This window comes from Pelophylax lessonae (genome assembly GCF_965119305.1).
Source record: "Pelophylax lessonae genome assembly, chromosome: 3".
NCBI lineage: Eukaryota > Metazoa > Chordata > Amphibia > Anura > Ranidae > Pelophylax > Pelophylax lessonae.
The window spans coordinates 311125921-311141392 of NC_138770.1; positions in this window are offsets into that span (position 1 = coordinate 311125921).

Consider the following 15472-nt stretch of genomic DNA (forward strand, 5'->3'; position numbering starts at 1 on the left):
ATGTTCTTTTGCAATGCAATTGGCTGATTTTTTTTTAAAAGAAAGCATAGCTTTTTGTGGAAGCTTGTGACTTTAACTTAATTTGTGACATTAACTTTATTGTATTATAAAACATAATATAAGATCATCCTTGCTTCTTGTTCATTTTTATTCTTGTGTATAAGCACCTTGACACTTCTTAAGATTAGTACTTGTTTGAACATCCTTCGCTCTTATACAGGCTCTTCTAAGGATCGTGCTTTTATGTGCCATTCTTCTCACTCTGTCGATCAGTTCTTGTTCTTCTTTTTCAAAATCTTCATCTCCCATACTGTTTTTCCTAGTTTGCAAGTGTTGTCACATAGGAATACAGCGGGTAACTGCATAAAAATACAGGATGGTAGAAGATAGGCATTTAAGATATCACCAGGTCATGGTATTGGTAAACCCTTTTTAAGTTGCTATATAAATAATACCATCTTCATAATAAATTCTAGCCATAATTACAACACTGCCTATTACTGTTCAACCCCTCTAAGGCAGTCTTTCAATCTTGATTTAAGTTACCCCTATTTACTCTATCTTAGGAATGGCAAGATGCTTTCTATCTTTAGAGAACTTTTGAAAAAGAGGACAACATTAGGATAGATCATCAAGGAAGGAAACTGTTTGGATTTGTTCATAATCAAGGCCTAGGTTTCATAGGAATCCATAGGGATTTTTCTAGGTCACTGTCCAAAGTGTTGTGCTCTTTCCAAAGGTCCATTATATTCTTGAGACACCTACTGTATGTTATCACCATGTAAGGTCAGAACGGCCAATAGCCCTCCCAGAGTTAAATCCTTCTTGCATTCCATACTTTGGACAGAAAAAACATAATTATTTTGTACTGGAACTGTTGCATTTATTGTTGCACCATAAAATATTTATTTTTGATGTTGGCATTTACTTTCAGGTGCACTACTGCTGTAGGGATTTCTTGTGCCCCATTGTATGCAAACCTGTACCTGGGGGTGGGGTAGGAAAAAGCCCTGTTTGTTGATGATGGCCTCTCTATGTACCTGTGCCACATTTATCATAAGACAGGTACATAGTTGATGTATTTATTCTCTTGATAGTAAAATCAGGTCTATTTCAGGGAATGTGTTTTTCTATTGAATCAAAACTCTCTCATCCTGTCATTTACATACAACAATGAGATAGAAAAATTACGTTGTTGGGTTTGTATATATGCAAGAATATGGAGGACAGGATATACTGTACACCACACACTACAAAAAAGAGATAGCGTGTAATACAGTTTTAGAAGCAACTAGTTGCCATCCAGATTCTTTTATCTACAGTATTCCTACATGACAATACATGTGAATTTGGAGAAATTGTATGCATATTGAGGAAGAAGCACACAAACGGAGTCACTGATTGAGAAGAAGGGGCTATAAAAATAAAATACTCTTAAGGGCCCATAAAAGCGCAAAGGACATAAAGGCAAGCACTCATTTCAAGAAAAGCACTAAACCTCTGAACTGAGATGAACAAGGAACAAGGATGATCATATTTTATTCAGTACATTAACAAATTAGATATATACTTTGGCATATTTTGACCGATGATGACACATCAAAATTAACATGTGAAAATTATTTTCTTACAAACCAGGTATAGCTTATGGAAAGGCATAATCACTTTAGGATATAGTAGTACAGAGTTCTTAGGATGGAATGAAAGAGAGATGTTAAAAAAAAGTGGGCACAAATCAATGTAAAAAATACAACTTTTGCAGATATATTGAGGTAGTCAATGTAGTTCCAGGTCATAAACCCTGATAGCTAAACACTCTGCAAACTGTGACATTCCAAGGCCGCTAAATCTACTTTTGTGTAAATGTAGATGCTATATAGGGAAAACAAAAAGAGAGTTTATTTCCAAAATCAGCGATCATATTTATAACACCAAGACTTGGAATCTAAGGTTGCTGGTAGCCAGACATTTTTGCCCTAAACCTTATGCTGATTGCAAATTAGTGAGTTTTTTAGATCAGGTGCATCCCAGCACCAGAAGAGGGAGGTGACTGGGACAATAAACTTTGACGTCTTGAGTGTCATATGATACATAAATTTAGAGCCACGAGCTTCCCCAGGGATTAACAAAGCAATAAGCTATGCTGGCTTCATGTAAGATTGATTCCTCACATTTTTTCAAAATAAAATATAACATAAAAAACCTTGTTATATTATGTATATTCTTTAATATATTTACATGTGGTGATGTTTATGACTTTCTTTTGTTTTCATATTATTATTTTTGCATACCATTTTTTTTTCATCACAGTTTCCCTAATTTTTTTTACTTTTTGGTTTGGTTGGATGCTTCGTTACAGTCAGCCAATGTGGACTTTCTGTCGTATGTTTTCTTGTTTTTTAATCAGAAATTGTGCAACCAATACCTTAGCTACATTCTCTGAAGTAGGCTTTGGGAAAATGTCAGGGTCAGGTGGCACAAAGTCCTGAGCACTCCTCTACTGCCCATGTTTGTTGCTGGATCTATCGGACATGGTGTAGTCTGTCATAATTAGTCTACTTACCAAACTGCTTGGTGACAGTGTAGTTGCTCATGTAACTGTGGTGTGGTCTACACTTTCTCCTTGTATGGACATTGGACCTTTGTCTATGCAGATTTTGGACACGCGAATCATCCAAAACATGCCACTTAAGTGTATTTGCAGTGGGAGTGACACTCCCTTAATATTCAGTCTTTCAGTTTTATTATTTTTACTACATTCAAACACGTTTTTGTTCTTGCCCATCAGATACTACCCAGGCAAGATATTTTTTCCATTGTAGCTGCAATCCAACTATGGCAGCAACACATTCATGAATCTTTGCATATGATTCATGCAGGCTTTTACTCCTCATTCATCTGATTATATAGCATATTGAAGTAAGTTGTATTTATAAGGAGCCGCACGTGGCACTCAACGCTGCAATTATAACATAGTACTGTACAGATGGACTGTGATTCATGGTGTACCATTTATTTGCTATAGCAGGACTGATGAACATTACTTCAATTGATTTGGTTAGTTATGAACATTTTTTAATTTTATACTACATGGGGCAGTTAGCGCTATATACATTTGTGCAGGCACCGCCACCAGATTTCTGTTGTTTCAACTAGAAAAATAAGTTCGTCTACAGTCTACATTTAATCAAAGTGTCTGCTAATACGTAAATTACCATTTGTACAAAGACTTTACTGAGATATACAAATTGACAAAGTCATTGCCAATGCATATTATTCAGCTGATGTTTGAAATCTATGGATACAGATACATTTGAATTCAGTACCTAATGGGATGGATATACAGTGCCACACGTACTTAGTGCAGGAACAGCCAGCAGATCACTCTTGTTCTATCTATATGGAAAATTAAATAATATTCAGACTTTATTGAGATATAAATATACTGTCAATATATTTTATGGGAAAATATATAATTTTAATAGTATAGTTTAATGTTAAGAGGAATATGAGGTTAATATGTATATACAGTAAGTGGTGTCATGATAATCAAGAAGTAGTATGGACTTCCATGCTGGAGCATTGATCTAAACCCAGGACTGGATCGATTACATGACCGCTCGGTCTTCTTGGTGCAGAGAGCTGTCACTACTCTCTCCTCTGCCCCTCCAGTGCTCACTGGAGCATGCTGAAAGGCTGAGCCAGCTGCCAAGCAGGCATCTGGGTGGATCCTGACAATATGGTCGAGATCCTTCCAGAACTTGGAGTGATATCAGCCGACAGTAACCTTTAGCCCGCTGTCAGCTGATTATGGGTCACAGAAGAGCAAAAGTAAGTGCACTCCTGTGACCCAGAAGAGATGTATGGCCAAAAAAAGTTTTGGCCATAATCCCTTTTTTAAGATTTAAATATTTTACTCTTAGGGGATTTCTCTGTAACTCCTTCATACTTACATAATTGTTACTAATAAGGGTGAAATTATTTTTGTATTTTTGTTGAACTCTTATTTGCCCAGATCCCAATTATACTCCTTACTAGTAAAATGTGTAAAAATCTCCTGTTGTTTTTTCTGATGCCCTCTAAATGACATTCCAGCCACAGGCACACATAAAAGGATCTGGAATAACTCAAAAAATAGGGGTTGTGTGTGGATAATGGTTGGCTGTTCCGTTAAAGAGATCATAGTAACCCCCTTGCTAGTTCTACAGGTTTTGCTTTCTGAATCCACTGACATGTTTTCCATAATACTATATATATATATATTACAAATTAAAAGAAAAATCATATTATTTGTTATTGTAGGTATGTATATGCTTATTCAGTTTAACTGAGAAAATTAGCTGAGAAGGAATAAGGATAGAAAGAACAGAAGAGAAAAGCCAGCGGAAGGGAAAGGAATGGGAAAAAAGGAAGGAAGGAAGGTAGGAATATAAGAAAGGAGTAAGGAAGAAAGGGATCTAGGGGTGGGGGAGAATGAAAAAATAAAGAAAAAGAAGCAAGGAAGAAAAAAGTAAGCTACAGTATAATGTGAGGGAAGATAGGGAAGAAAAGGAGAGAGATAAAGCTAGGAAGGAGAAAAGAGAAAAGGGAATAGAGAAGGAGACAGTCAGGAACTCTTTTATATGTATAAGTTGACATTTATTCAGGAAATGCTGACATCTTGTATAGGTTGTATTGGCTCACCTCATGACTCATATCACAGAGTGTACTGAACTGTGTGCTGTAATTGATGTCTTATCACTGTCGAAGAAAAATGGAAACAATACTGAATGCACACCTGCATATTGTTTAACTGAACGAAACACAAGTCCATGAATAATACTTCCTGTAGATTTGTGAAAGGAAGTTGTTCATGCAGATATGATTCAGCCACCCTTAGAGTACTGCAGAGTTACCCATAGATTTGTATAGTCGTTTTTCTGTCTCTGGAAAGGAATGAAAAGGACACTTTTTATAGTGTGTCTATGGGTACCTTTACTTACAGCAATGAATTTGTTACTGAGCAAAGAACTAATTTCACTTAAATTGATGCCCCCCATGTTCATAGGCATGCACCGATGTTTGGTTTATACCTTTCACACCACAATGCAGATGTGCACCCATGATATTGAAGCATACAGATTAACATATGTACTTGGCCTCCTTGATTGGATGGGGCTTGGACTAGACAATCTGTTTCTTTGAAAAAAAAAATAATATTATAAGATCTAGGTTGCATCTGGGTATCAGTAAACACAATTGTATAAAAATACAGCTGCAAAAAAGGAAGAACATGACTAGGGCTGTTTAAGTATTAGAGTCTGAGTTGTATGCCATTATAATTTTACAGACCACTACATTTAAAACCGATTTTAACAGTTTCTTGAATTGAAGGTTAGTTAGTAAAATGAAGCCCATAAATTACCTAGTTTTGGACCATTCTTCTAGTTTTTCCAGCCCAAAGTTATTATTCTCAACAGGTTCTCGGATGACTATAATTAGTGTACCAGCTTCAAAATGCTTGAATAATATATTTTACAGTCATATAAAAAGTAGGCACACTCCATTGAAATAGCTGACTTTTTTAAACATGTTTAAATGGGCAACATTAGATCTTGATTCTAATAGGGCTTACGAGTAAAGGTGATATACTTGAATGAATGAAACAAAAAATTGACATTGTGTATTATTTTTCGTGATTTAAATGAACAAATATGAAGATATGTCTGCAAAATTAAATACACTTCTAAATTTACCACCACTTCAAATATGGAAGTATGCAGGTGGAACTTTTTCGCAATAAAAACCTAAAACATCCGGAGTCTGGTGTTCTCCTTGCTATTGACATGTGTGGTGCCATCATGTCAAGATCAGTAGAGCTCTATATGGCCCTCGGCGCAAATGTTGTAGATGCCTATGAGTCTGGCAAGAGGTTTTAAAGAATGATTTGAAAATTTATATAAAATGTAAGGAAAATAATATACAAGTGGCATAGATTTCCAACAACTGATAAATTGTCCAGGACTAGCTCTTCCAGCAGATACATGCAAAGACTGGCCGTTTGATGCTAAAAAGTCTCCAAGAACCCCAAATTTTATCTCGGGGTACTCAAGTAACTCTTGCAACAGTTTTAATCAAGGTGCATTGATCTACAATGAGAAAGAGATTGCAGATTCTGAAAACCTTTTAATGTCCTAAAAACAACATTAGAGTAAGATTGAAGTTTACCATTGACCATCTAAGTGAAGGCCAGATCTTGTGGAAGAAAATGCAGAAGATTGATCAATCAAAGATAGGGTTGTTTGGTCACAGTAACAGTAGACATGTTTTCTGCAAACAGATAGAATTTCAGAGGAACCTCATAACAACTGTTATGTAATGATTTTGGGTTGCTCAGTTGCTTCAGGGCCTGTGCAGCTTGCAGTCATTGAATCAACTTAAGATTCTGCATCATTTCAAAGTGTGTGTCATGAAATTGTGAGGCCGCCTGTCCATAAGTGAAAGTGGAACTGGGAATGAGTCAACATGATGATCCAAAACACACCAGAAAATCTATCAAGGAATGGCTCAAAAGAAGAAATAAATGGGTATGTACTGCCCTAGTCAAAGCCCAGATTTTATTCCCATTGACATTTTGAAATGCGTGGTTCATGCAAGGTGAACTACAAGAATTTGGCGTGGAGAAGTGGTCATAAATTTCAGTAATTCAATGTCAGAGATTAGTGGGTAGGTATAAAAAAAATGACTTTGAAAGTGATTTCTGCTACAGAAGCAATACCAGCTTTCGATAACAAGGATATACAGTACTTACTTTTTCTACAGTACACCATTGCATATATTGACTATTGTGTTGAATACATTATTGAAAAAACACAATTTTCAAGTGTACCACCATTATCTGTAGACACTGTTTCAATAAAGATCAAATATTTGCTTGTTCATATACGGTATGTTGAAAAGTCAACAATTTCCATGGAGTCTACCTACTTTTGTATATGACTGTATGTCCTTTGCCCTTTAAAAGACCTCACCCTATCAATTAAAGATATACAATGTTAGCATAATCACTGTAATGCTACATAATTTCCCTGAGACTTTTGTGGAGGCTTTAGACAATGTCCTTGGAAATGTTATCACTATTCTGGCAGTGCCCTTAGTGCTAAATTTGCTCTCCAAAAAAAAAAAGGGGGATGTCTATTTTCCCTTTCAGCCATTGGTAGGAAATGTCAGCTAGGACTTTAAAATGTTTTAAGTACGCTTGTTTATAAACTACCTTCTGGGAACCTTGATATGGCCATACAACTGGTTAACAAGGTGGACTGGTGACGACATCAAAACACCAGATATGTTTTTTTGGCAGCTAGTTACTATCATACTGAGATTTTAACATCACTCACTGCCAATTATACTGCTTCTTCTTCTACAATGAAAAATCCTTGCATGAACTATCCACAGAGTTATCCAAAGGAAAATTTCCAACATCAATTCTTGTATCTCTGTGTTGATAAAGGACATCTGGTTAAAGACTATCCAAAGAAATAGGAACAATTCAGAGTTTAGGCAAGTTCACAAAAACACATCAAAGTGATTGTGCATTTTCTCGTTTAATTTTCAGAATAAATGTATTCCTCTGACAAAACTATCCCTAGATATTAGAGTCTTGTTGGACCAATAGGGCACAAAATGTAAGAACATTGCAGAAGCTTCCATAAATCTGTCAGCTCTGCTGATCCTACAAATTTATGTTATTGAATAGATGAGAAGGGTTTCAGGAGGGAGCGTAGAAGAGGTGGATGGAACCAGGTCATCACAGGTGTAGCAATAGCAGCCCTTTGTATTTAGCCTAGTCACCACCTTACCCTAGGTGAAATAATAGCAGTTGGATATTGTATTGTAATCTGTTCAATAAAAACATTTCCCCTGTGAATCTGGCTTGCAGGTTGTCATAGACAGGTTATTTTCAGATGGATGGAGTAACTATCTTCCGATGTACCTTATGTACCCACTTATCTTACCTGTCTTATCGCTTTTTTCCCTGACAGTAGCAGTGTTATGCAGGACTACTTAAAGACTAAGATTGTTGTCCAATCTATGTATTGTAGGCAGTGATATTTCAGGTAACCCCAAAGCTAAAATTGTTCCTTACCAGGGAGTCATATCACTTTTCAACCAGAGCACCAAAAAATGGTACCTCTCACAGCATTTTCATTACTGCTGAAAGGCATACAGCTTTGTGTCTACATAGAAGGGGAGGATACAAACTCACAGCCCCTTTTCCATGGATATAAGCCCATTTGCTTGAAGTACTAGGCTAAGAATATTGGGGAAAGGGGCACTTTTTAAATGTCATCCTCTTAACAAAAAAAGCTTAAAAAGGCCAGCAGAACTATTGTAATAGTACAGCAGCAGTTATGGGCCATGAAATATCAGTTATTATATTAAATATAAACAGAGTTGTATTTACACACCATGCTGCCCTACAAACACTTGAATGTTGGCACCCTGTTGTACAAGCTCCCCTCTTTGTCTCCTGTGATTGTTTTTAACAAAATAATACTGATATGCACACGTGAAAGCACTATGGAGTCTATGTAATTTGCAGAGCTACCATTTATCTGTGCAAACCAACAAACAAGAGAAAGAAGAGATGTTTTCAAGCTGTTTTAACTGCATGAGTCTTCTGACTCCTCTTACAATTCTCTGTACCCACCAAAGAGGGCTACAAAAGCAGGAAAAATTATCACAAATAATTAATTCGGAGGCTTGGTGCTGCCTTTTCTGCATATTAACTTATCAGTGACCATCCATCGTGACCAAGCTAAAACGAAAAGTCTCTGAATGTCACTGAAAAGAGCCATCAGTGGTCACTAGTGTTTCTCAACTTTTGGTCCTCAGACTGCTAGCGTCACTCTGCGAATTGTTCATCTTGACTTGTGGAACCAGGTTCCAGTGAATGGGGAGCTCCCTGATTTGGAATCCTTTCCCAGGCTGTTTTTTATTCTCAAATGGTTTTATTTGGCTGTGTACCCGTGTAGTGAATGTGTGTGAGTGGGGCCCACCATATTGTGCTTTGTGGGACAACGTTGTCCACGTGGTTTTAACCAAAAGGGTTTTAGGGGTTCTACATTTGTATTGGTTTTTGATTGGATATTTTTCAATAAAGAATTTTTGTATTATACACCGTTGTTGGTTCTTCCTTACAACTTCTTTTTTGGGGTGACCTTTGCTTCCCCCTGTTCTTTTCCTTGATGCTAGCCACAACATAGAAACATAGAAACATAGAATGTGTCGGCAGATAAGAACCATTTGGCCCATCTAGTCTGCCCAATATATCTGAATCCTATGAATAGCCCCTGGTCCTATCTTGTATGAAGGATAGCCTTCTGCCTATCCCATGCATGCTTAAACTCCTTCACTGTATTTGCAGCTACCACTTCTGCAGGAAGGTTATTCCATGCATCCACTACTCTCTCAGTAAAGTAATACTTCCTCATATTACTTTTAAAACTTTGCCCCTCTAATTTAAAACTGTGTCCTCTTGTGGTAGTTTTTCTTCTTTTAAATATGCTCTCCTCCTTTACCGAGTTGATTCCCTTTATGTATTTAAAAGTTTCTATCATATCCCCTCTGTCTCTTCTTTCTTCCAAGCTATACATGTTAAGGTCCTTTAACCTTTCCTGGTAAGTTTTTTCCTGCAATTCATGTACTAGTTTAGTAGCTCTTCTCTGGACTCTCTCTAGAGTATCTATATCCTTCTGGAGATATGGCCTCCACAATCACCTAACCTGGAGCATATGGGGATTATTTATAATTATGAATCAAAATGTTTAAGCAAAGAGAATGAGAGTTTGCTCTCAAACATTTCTGCAGAACACACATTATTTTATGTACATTGCCCCTTCTATTTCATTATATGGATGATGGCACTGTATTATTTCAATTTAAAAAAAAAATCCAAATACCTTTCTCCTGATCAATATACAGCTGTCATATGACCCAGATCTTCCCCAGCCTGTCTGCAGATAAGCTTAAGTAGGAGGAGCTTCTAGTCCTCTTCTGCTGGTCACATGTTCAAAAAAAAAAAACAGCTTTAGGAATACAGAGCAAAAATAAATAATTAATATCAATAAACTGTTTTAAATTGTCATACAATTATATATTTGAATTTAAATCTTTATTATTTTGTGGAAATAACATGGTGTGAGAGGATTTCTGCCAGTCACAGGCTGTGTCACACCCCACCAGTCTGTGTCTTAGAATAAGAGGAAGGTGAGGCCACCATTATTCTACATGTAATATTCCGTCTCTATTTTTAGCTGGTTAGTGGGTATGGAGGTGGAGGGAGTGAGCTGTAACTTTCCACCATGCCACATGGGCTACTCAGATGTGATAGGAAGGAAGCGCTCAGCATAGAAACTAACAGAAAACTGAGCATGTGCAGAGTTGTCATCACAGCTGCAAAATCCCTAGCTGAATTAGGGACATGAACAGAAGGCGGAGACCGAATAGCAAGATCAACCAGGTTTTTTGCAGAATACAGAAAATGAATCTCATAGTGACTGAGTGAGCATGAATAGCATGTAATACACCATTTATTCATGTTTTTTTATGATATGGGTTTAGTGACACTTTAAGAGCCGGTTCACACTATTACGACTTGCCAGGCGACTTGGTCAGCCTGGCAAGTCGCGCACCGTCGAGTCCATTGAGTAGTACAGGACCCATCCTAATAGGAGCGACACAAGTCGCTCCGACTTAGAAAAAGCGTCCTGTACTACTTCGGGGCGACCTGGAGGCGACTTGCATTGACTTAAATTATATGAAGTCCGCGCAAGTCGCGCCGAAGTCGCGGTGCACGCAACTTCACAGGTTGCTCCCGAAGGCCGAGCGACCTAATGTGAACGGGGTCTGACTGCTGATACTTTGATAGCAGGATAGCAATTGTTAATGTATTTTAATTAAGTTATCCAGTATTTTATGCTTGACTGTCCAAACTAAGCATACTCCAAGAAGAAATGCAGTCCTCAGAATACCATGAGAAAGACAATGAGGACCAGAGAAGTGGAAGCATGGGCTCATTCAGACATGTGGCATCCCTTGCCACCCTCTGATCACTTTTCAGAGGGTGGTTGACAAGCAGCTAGGAGGCAACATGTCATGTCCTTACCATTCATTTTAACCTTCAAATAGCTGAACCACTGGCGCTGTGTTTTGCATGGTTGCAGGGCAGTTGCACAGTAGTTCTATTACCTTGGGTTTAATTTAGGCCATGAAGCAATGTGTTGTAGCCATGGCCTGTGTACAGCGGCTGCATGTCCTTGTTCAAGTGGGCGGTCAGGGTGCAATAAGACTGCAGTTCAACAACCTGCTTTTATCATCCCCTGGCTGCACACCAGAATGAACCCTTAGTGAATTTTAAGGTTGAGGCTAATAAAATGCTTTATTACTGCTTTATTCCATAAAAAGTTTTAATAGAGATATACCATATGTATTAGCTTGTGTTTGAGAAAACCTTTGTTAGTATTTTTATTGGTGTTTATTAATATTCCTATGTTCTCAACATATTTAATTAACACATTTGTTTACAAAATAAATATCTCTATGACATAGATTCTCTTTGATACTTGGAAAAAAATTAAGAAGTTTTTGACATGAAACTTGCTCAATGATTTAAACCAATACACCTTATACATAGTATCAGCACATGAATGTCATATATCAGTATGTAGGTACTATCAGCATATTAACTGCCTTACAGTATCTATTGCCGTCAAATGTATGCATTATCAGCACATTATCTATCTTTTTTTATAGCAGTCAGCTATCAGCTTGTGTCGGAAAATCAGCTGCCACAGTTGGTTTCATTGGCTTGTAAACAATATGAGGTCATATTTGACAAGGGCTGACATTTCATGGCCTGATATTTGCAAATAATGTACCTGATATGAGCAAAGCATGCAAGATGTAACTATTGAACAATGTGAGGTTTAACATTATTGAACTCCCGTACTGGAAAATCTCAAGGAACGTTTTGAAGTTGTTTCCTCTTTTCTGTAGAAAAGGTAATGGTGTCTTCCATGCGTGCACCATATCTATAAAATGACCAAGAAAACAAGGTGTTTCCCATTTCAAATAATTTCCTATTTGTCTGTTACTCTCAGACCATTTATAGATGAACACGACTCTCACTGAAACATCTCCTGTCCTACAAACCTGATTTTAAACATGTAATCTCTAAAACAGGTAGTATCCCCCTTATGTTCTTAGGAATATAAATATATGCATATCAGGGGTTCTGACATCTGATATGCTCATGCTTGTTGAAGGTCAAGAGATTGTACAATCAGATTGTAATGTCAGTGGTCAGATTTAGATAAATTATTGTTAATCTCCGCTGCTACACTATGCTACTTCTCATTTTGAGGGATACCTTTGTACATCTAAAGAAAGATGGGAACAGGATGTAGGGGAGTTATACGATCCCCTATCTGTGCTAAATGTGCAAATGCATAGGGTGATCTCATAATTTAATATGGCACTGCCCTAAGCTACACCACTACTGGTCTGATGTTGTAGACACAATAACATGGTGTTTTAAACAACTATCTCCGTTGACCCCAAGTGCTGCTTTCGGGGTTTTTTGGATGATTATAATTCTACGGAATCTTAACAGACAGCCATACATAGAGCATTATAGACAATTATTTCAGGCTAGAAAGCTTATCTTGCAATACTAAAAATCTAAATAGGGCCCCAGCCCATAGAGAATGGATTAGTCACATGGGGGACACACTCTGCCTAGAAACGTTTTTTTGCCAGCATAGAGGTAAATATGATAAGCTGTGTGTGTGTGGTGCCCCTCCCTGTGCTCCTTGCCCCCCCCCACTGCTCTCCGCCACCCCCAAGTGCTCTCCATCATCCCCCAGTGCTCTCCACCACCTCCTAGTGCTCTCCAACCATCCCCCAGTGCTCTCCAGCCACCCTCCAGTGCACTCCAGCGCCCCCCCCCCCCCAGTGCTCTCCGACCCCCCTGCTCTCCGCCAACCTGCTCTCCATGCCCTGTGCTCTCCGCCTTCCCCTGCTCTCTGCCCCACAGTGCTCTCTGCCCCACTCCCGGGCTCTCCACCCATACCTATGCTCTTTCCCGGCCCCCCTCACCCCTTGCAGCTCTGCCACGTTCCCCCCTCTTTTCTCCCGCTGGCTGCTGTGGGGATCTGTCAGGGTGGAGAGTGGGGAAGAGACCAGTATCATAGGCTGCTCAGACTAAAATGCCTGGGCCTATTTTTTGTCCCAGTCCAGGCTGGTTAAGATGTATCCCATATACTTTAATGATATAATGACTCTGGACTGTTTTTTTGCTGTACTTATCTCAGTATGTACAATATATGTTTCCATTTTTTGTTCATTAAACTTTTTTCATGAATGCAAAGCTTGAAATTGTTATTTTATTTTTTTTGGGTGGACAAGTGGATCCGTGTGAGAGGGTAAGTAAGAATGTATGAGCACTAAGGCTAAATTTGCCTACAAAAAAAAAACCTTAGCACAAGGGATATTACTTACTCTAAGTGTGATATGTCTCTTGCACTAGTTCAGTAGAAATCTTCCATCCTTCTCCATAGAACTAGGGAGGTGTCACAGGCCCTCATCAAGGGTGCCAGCCCCTCCCAGCAAACTCCTCATTTCATAAAAGCCATTACTACAGCTTCTTTAAATGAAATATGATTTATAAATGAAGCACAGGTGATTCATAAACAGCCCTGAACTGGCACACTTAAAGGAGAAGTATGGTCAAAAATTTTTTGGCCATACTTTTATGGATCACAGGAGTGCAGTTTGTTCTGCACTCCTATGACCTGTTTGCTGCCGACAGCGTGCTAAAGCCAGCTGTCGGCTGATGCCACTCAGCCGATCCAGGCTCGGGAAAGATCTTGACCTTATAGTCAGGACAGGAACCAACCAGAAGCCTGGACTCGCACCTGGCTCGGCCTCTCAGAGATCCGCCGAGAGCCTGAGCCAGCCCCTCCCATCCCCTCCACAGCCCAGCACTGGAGGGAAGAGCATAGAGCGGCTGACTGATAGTCATGGCTCTCTGCTCATAGCTGAGGGGGAGAAATGAGCTATCAGCAATGTTTGATTGCTCAGTTCTTACTTCAGAGCCAGCGGGGGGCAGATCCAGCATCACATTGATTTATTTTTTAAAATCCCGAACTTCTCTTTTTAGGTGAAGCTCCAGTCATATTTGTGTTTATTTAATGTCAGCAGCTACAAAAACTGTAGCTGCTGACTTTTAATAAACAGACACTCACCTGTCCCAGGATCCAGCAATGTGCTCACCCCAGCCGTTCTTTCCCTCAGTCATTTGACCCTGGCATCTCAACTGTGGGCACCTGGCTATGACAGCTTGCGGCTTACATGCATGAGGCATGCTGCGCGTTGTGAGTGGTCTTGCAATCTTCTGGGACCTGTGATGTGTCCCAAAAGACTGCCGGGAGGGTGGGGGAGAGGAGAATGTCCGCTCCCCAACCACACCCAAAAAAATGTACATTTCCTAAAGAGGAGGGGAGGAGGACCTAAAGCAGAACTTCCCCTTTTGGGTGAAGTTTAGCTTTAGGCCTGGATGGTTCGGTGGGAACCAACCAAAGATTGGCACTGATCTGTGTATTCTGGTGGGGTAGGGACTCGCCGCTGTCAGAATACAATAGAGCAGCAGGGGAAATCCCTACATCCAAATCAGTTGTGATCAGCAGGCATATGTCAGTTGTTTTTTTTTTTTTTTTTTCATTCAACCCACTGGTTGAATGAATAAAAAAACTGTAGATGCATACCCACCCAGCTTTACATTAAGACAGCTGTCCCCTTTTCTTTAGGAAAGGTAAACCTAGACTACAATCACACTGCAGTTTAGCTGCCACCTCTGGTTGCAGCAACATTCTGTGCTATGGCTGCATACAAACTAGCCTATTAGCTGTGGCCAGTTTGTGTGAAGTCCAACGTTTACAGAAATAATGACCCTTGGTGCATCCAGGATTGGTCAAAGACTCTATTCTCAGATGAGCAGCAGCACTGGCCATTGATTTGTACAGAGTATAAATCTGACAGCTGCAGCTGTTCGCACACAGTGTGTGCAAGCAGCGTTTACAACCACTGGCAAGGCTCAGCCGACTCTTGCTGGCGGTCACCCCTGGCCGCAGCCAAACTGCTGTGGGAATGTAGCCTTACTTATTTGTCAATTAAATTATCCAACAACCTGGAAAATCTCTGCAAAAAATTAAGCACTTATATATTCACAGCAAGTTGACTTTCAGGGCAGGGCCCCTACACTTTGATTGCAAGTGGGGCTCAAACCCAGAAGATGTGTAATGGCACCCTACAATGTACTCTAATGATCATCTACACAAGTGCTTTTAGGGTCACTCCTCTTCCGCTCTCCTACAGGTGTCTGATAAAGTAGTCAGATGCATTACAGGGATTTTCTATAAATCTGGGAAAACTG